The sequence below is a fragment of the Triticum aestivum genome, chromosome 1B, assembly GCF_018294505.1.
Source record: "Triticum aestivum cultivar Chinese Spring chromosome 1B, IWGSC CS RefSeq v2.1, whole genome shotgun sequence".
Taxonomy (NCBI): Eukaryota; Viridiplantae; Streptophyta; class Magnoliopsida; order Poales; family Poaceae; genus Triticum; species Triticum aestivum.
Window position 1 is genome coordinate 484,135,786 of NC_057795.1, and position 6,079 is coordinate 484,141,864.

At 45.4% G+C, this 6,079-nt stretch overlaps 1 pseudogene; it reads left to right on the forward strand.

Moving 5' to 3' along the window:
• Positions 1-702: 702 nt before the first annotated feature.
• On the forward strand, positions 703-5,482 carry LOC123133461 (GDSL esterase/lipase 7-like; annotated as a pseudogene).
• The last annotated feature ends 597 nt before the right edge of the window (positions 5,483-6,079 follow it).

Consider the following 6,079-nt stretch of genomic DNA (forward strand, 5'->3'; position numbering starts at 1 on the left):
TATCAAAGACTTTGCACCAGCTACGGAGATATAGAGGCGGCAATGAGCTTTACTCGTGTCGTGCCGTTGGTGGATGCAAAAGGATGAAGACTTCGGCACCCCAAGACCATATGACATTTGTCCTTTTTGCCAAAAAAATCATCATCCTCAAAGCTACTGCCACTGCAGACATGCGATTTCTCCTAGCCACGACTCTAGAGGTGGCGAGGGGGATAGGACGGCCTGGTGATACCGCGATGGTGCTGGCGATCTAGGTTACGATCACGGGCTTTCTTTGACGTGATGATTTTGTTTCCTAAGCTACTTAATTTTTGTTCATGGTTCGACTGTATGCCATTTTAAGCATAGAAAAGAAATTCCACTATGCCCAAAATGTTTGTTGCACAAGTGCACCAGTCATGTATTTACGTCTCTGCAACAGGCGATATGGACACGCCTAATTTTCATCTAGACAATGTCCAAAACATCGAACTCGTTTGCAGAGTAGCACAACAAATGTCAATCAAATTGTTTAATTGTTTTTTTTATCGTGGTAACATTTCACTGTCTCGCGCGTAGTAGGTACAGCCATGCTCCGGATCTTTAGTGAAGCAAGCAGTTCCAATTAATGCAGTTTAACTTTAATCCAGCATCACAAGAAACGCCTTGTGGCGCGGCGGTTAGGAGGGGACAAGACGGGGATTTGGTGGGGCCACACGGCCGGCTACCGGACTTGGCGTGACGTATGCAACACAGGCAGGGGCTGGCAGTCCGTCCCTCCCCAAACTTTTCCAACCCAGAGCGCGCGAACCCGCCGCCGCCCTCGCCGGAATGGCGCCTCTCCTCGCTCACCTCCTGTGCCTCCTCCGCAGCCGCCTCGACCTCCCGGTCCTCGCCCCCGTCGGCGCCCCCCCACCCCCGCTCGTCCCCGCGCTCTTCGTCATCGGCGGCGACTCCACAGCGGACGTCAGCGCCAACAACTACCTCGGCACGCTCGCCCGCGCCGACCGCGAGCCCTGTGGACGGAGCTTCGGCACCCACCGCCCCGCCGGACGCTTCTCCAACGGCCGCGTCCCCGTCGACTACCTCGGTGCGTTGCTCGCGACCTCGTCTCTACTCGCTTCTCTTGGTTTCTCCACGGGTTGGTGCGGTGCTGGTTTCTCGATTTTGTGCGTCCTTGCAGATGCGGATCGTTTCAGTTTAGGTCTCCATGGTTCATCATGACTGCTGATGATTGTTTTGTTTCTTCTCCTTGATTGTTCCGTGTGATCTTCTGTCGCTGCTGTGGTCTGAATCCGCAGGAATATGGCAGCCCCATGTGATATTCCTAGTTTCTCTTCTCTTGATTTCTAACCCCTTTTGTTGTGTGCCACAGCGGAGAAGCTGGGGCTTCCCTTCGTGCCTCCGTACCTCGAGCAGAGCATGCGCATGGGCGTCGGCAGTGTTAGCCTCAGCAACACTGGTGGAATGATCCAAGGCATCAACTACGCTTCCGCGGCAGCCGGCATTCTCTCCAGCAGTGGCTCTGAGCTGGTCTGTTCTCCCACCGCTCCCGATAACTCTGCGTCAATCTTATTAATTACGTCTTGGTGCTGTCGAGAGATCTGTTTGGGGATGATTCTGCTGTCAATCTGTGGTTTCTTCACACCAAATTTGATGCTAATCGGTTGGGGTTTTTGCGATTTTGGTTGCGGTTGCAGGGGATGCATGTGTCGCTGACCCAGCAGGTGCAGCAGGTTGAGGACACATATGAGCAGTTGGCGCTGGCTCTTGGGGAGGCAGCTAAGTCGATCTGTTCAGGAGGTCGGTGTTCTTTGCGTCGATCGGGAGCAACGACTTCATCCACTACTACCTGCGAAATGTCTCGGGCGTGCAGATGGATTGTCTCCCATAGTCCCATGGGAGTTCAGTCAGCTCCTTGTCAATGCAGTGAGGCAGAAATCAAGGTGTGGTTCTTTGCTCGGTTTATTCTGTGTACCATTGCTCCGCCTCCATTTTGATTCTCAGCGTGCTGCGCATTGTCTCTTAAGGCTGTAGAATTGAGGTTTTACTTGTGAAGTTGTACCACGCATAGATAAGGATCTCTGCAACTACGAATTTTGTTTTCGAGAAAATGTACTTCCTTGCTTGGATAAACTGGAAAATTTTATCTGGGAAATTAACAAAAGAAAGTGACTAAATGAATGAAGTCTCCCTGTTGGTTAGGAGTTCTAGAACATTAATGCCTTTGCCTTTGGTTTACATACTAATTTTCTTACTGTCGAATTTGGGGTTAGTTCTGGTAAAATAGCACAGGTACTACAAATGCAAAATGTTTCAGACTGGTGGTGTGTTCTCCCACCTTTCCCGATAACTCTGCGTCAATCTTATGAAGTCTTGTTGCTGTCGATGGATCTGTTTGGGGATGATTCTGCTGTCAATTTATGGTTTCCTCACACCAAATTTGATGCTAACCAGGTGGGGTTCTTGCGATTTTGGTTGTGCTTGTAGGGGGTGCACATGTCGCTGACCCGGCAGGTGAAGCAGGTTGAGGACACATATGAACAGTTGGCGCTGGCTCTTGGGGAAGCAACTACAGTCGACCTGTTCAAGAGGTCGGTGTTTTTTCTGTCGATCAGGAGCAAGGACTTCATCCACTACTACCTGCGACGATGTGTCAGGCGTTCAGATGCATTATCTCCCATGGGAGTTCAATCAGCTCCTTGTTAATGCAGTGAGGCAGGAAATCAAGGTGTAGTTCTTGCTCCTCGGTTTATTCTGTGTACCATTGCTCCCCTCCTTTTTAATTACGAGTCTGATGTGCATTGTCTCTTAAGGCTGTAGAACTGAGGTTTTACTTATTTGTGGAGTTGCACCACACATATGCAAGGATCTCTGTAACTATGAATCTCATTTTGGAGAAAATGTACTTCCTTGTCTGGATAAAGTAGAAATTTTTATCTGGGAAATTAAGAAAAGAAAGTGATTAAATGAATGAAGTCTCCCTGTTGGTTAGCAATTCTAGAACATTAATGCCTTTGCCTTTGGTTTACATACTAATTGTTCTTACTGTCGAATTTGGGGTTAGTTCTGGTAAAGTTGCACAGGTACTACAAATGCAAAATGTTTCAGACTGATGGTAGTTAAAGCATTTTGATAAAATATGAATAAAAATGGTTGGATGGATGGTCCGGAGTCTATGAGGTGTAATGGTCTTTAGTTGGTATATAAGGAAATTTGGATGGTAGCCAAAACTTGTCTCCAATTTTTCGCCATGCCAATAGCTCTTTACTAACTCTAGCTCATTTTTCTGTCCAACATTGGCCAACTCATGGACAAGCAAAATGTTGGCCTGACTTTTTGGTAAGGCAAGCAGACCTTTGTACTGTCTTAATTTTTTTTCTCTCGAACAGACATTTTATAGAAGAAGGGCTCATGATGATGTAAAGTACTCCCTCCATTCACAAATACTATATGTTCTAACTTTTTTCTGAATCAGATGTATATAGATACGTTTTAGTGTGTTTACTCATTTCAGTACGTATGTAGTCCATATTGAGATATCCAAAACATTTTAGTGCAAAGCAAATACAACCCTGAAGAGCAAAAATCGTAAACTATTGGAAACAAAGCAAAACAAACACAGCATAACTGAAAAACTAAAACTGTACAAGGTGCTAGCTCACGCTACCCAAGCTACACCACAGCATACTGTCTTAAACTGTGATATATTCTGAAATGCTCAGGCTGAACTTCTTTTTGTGCTGCCATCTGTTTTGGCTTCAAGTTAAGTCTGTTCTACTTTCAGCTGTAACTGTGAAATGCCTTGCACATTTATCTCACTGCATGGAACTGTTCATGACCCGACCATGGTATAATCGTGCTTCTCATTTCACGTGTCATGGATCATTTGATTCTCTATGCCTAATTTACCTCTAAATGGTCGGACCCTTCTCCAGGCCCATCAGCACCGGCTGCCCTTTTTTTACCCACTTTTAAGCAGAACATGTGATGCATGGTAACTGGAGATGCATATACCAGTAACCAGTAGTTTGTTGTATGTAGAAATTTTCTTTGTGTCCATTCCATAATCTCATTTATATGCTGATGCAAATCGCAATGGATTGCTTTGGTTTCTTTATTCTACGCAATACCATAGCAAATTAATTGCCATATTGCATCCATTACTGTTTAGTTCTATTTACGTGGTTCTTGTCAGATTACTCCACTTTTGATGCCTAAACTAGTTGTGGACTCATGTATCTCCCACTACCTTCTGGCAATGATGATTTATGCAGAATCTGTACAATATCAACGTTCGAAAGGTCGTGCTGATGGGCCCTCCCCCTGTTGGCTGTGCTCCTCACTTCCTTTCGGACTACGGCAGCCAAAATGGGGAATGCATTGACTACATCAACAACGTTGTGATCGAGTTCAACTATGGCCTGAGATACATGTCCAGAGAGTTCATCCGCCAGTACCCAGACCCTAATGATCGGTTACTGTGTTACATTTGAGGGGTCAGTGGACATACTAGAGAACCGTGTCCGCTATGGTGAGCAAATGCATCATTAGTACTGCATTTAAATTGAGTGCCAAACCTTCTCAAATGTATCATTTGTACTACAGTTAAATGGAGTGCTAAGTCTTCTCATTTTGGTGGAACTGCAACGCGCAGGCTTTCTGACTACCACTGATGCTTGCTGTAGGCTTCGCAAGTATGGCGGCCTATTCATATGTGTTCTTCCATAGATGGCGTGCAGTGACGTGTAAAGCCATATGTGGTGGGATGAATTCCACCCGACAGATGCTGTGAACCGGATCCTGGCAGAAAACGTGTGGTCTGGTGAGCACACCAAGATGTGCTATCCAGTGAACTTGCAGGAGATGGTGAAACTGAAGCAGTAGAACCAACCTGGATCGTCATTGCAGTTACTTGCTCAACTTCTATGTTTTCATTTTCGACGAAAGAACTTACTTTGAAGATGACCGTCTTAAACTGTTATATATTCTTAAATGCTCAGGCTGCACTTATTTTGTGTTAAGTAGTTTGTGCTGCATCTGTTTTGGGTTCAAGTGAAGTCTGTGGTACCTTCAGCTGTAACTGTGAAACACCTTGCACATTTATCTCACTGCATTGAACTGTTCATGACCCGACCATGGTACAGTGTGCTTCCCAGTTCATGTGTCATAGATCATTTGGTTCTCTATGCCTAATTTATCTCCATTACCTAACCTTCAGCAGAACATGTGATGCATGGTGATTGAAGATGGACCTAGCAGTAGTTTGTTGGATGTAGAAAGTTTCTCTGTGTTCATTCGATAATCCCATGTATATATGCTGATGCAAATTGTAATGGATTGCTTCGGTTTCTTTATTCTTTGCAATACTGTAGCAAACTACTCCTACTTACCATATTCCATCTGTTAATGTTTATTGTTTAGTTCTATATGTGGTTCTTGTTAGATTACTCTTTTTTTGTTGTCTAAAGTAGTTGTGGACTCATGCATCTCCTACCTTATGACAATTATGATTTTTGCAGAATTTGTACAATATCAACGTTCGAAAGGTCGTGCAGATGGGCCTTCCTCCTGTTGGCTGTGCCCCTCACTTTCGGACAATGGCAGCCAAAATGGGGAATGCATCGACTAAATCAATCAAGTTCAACGATGGCCTGAGATGCATGTCCAGCGAGTTCATCCGCCAGTACCCAGACTCTGTGATAAGTTACTGTGATACATTTGAGGGTTCAGTGGACATACTAGAGAACTGTGACCGCTATGGTGAGCAACATCATTAGTACAACATTTAAACTGAGTGCTCGGTCTTCTCAAATGCATCATTAGGACTACCTTTGAACTGAGTGCGCTAAGCCTTGCCATTTTGATGGAATTGCAGTGTGCAGGCTTTCTGATCACCACTGATGCTTGCTGTGGGCTGGGCAAGTATGCAGTCTATTCGTATGTGTTCTTCCACAGATGGTGTGCAGCGACGTGTCAAACAATGTGTGGTGGGACGAATTCCACCCAACAGATGCTGTGAATCAGATCCTGGCAGAAAACATGTGGTTTGGTGAGTACACCAAGATGTGCTATCCCGTGAACTTGCATGAGATGGTGA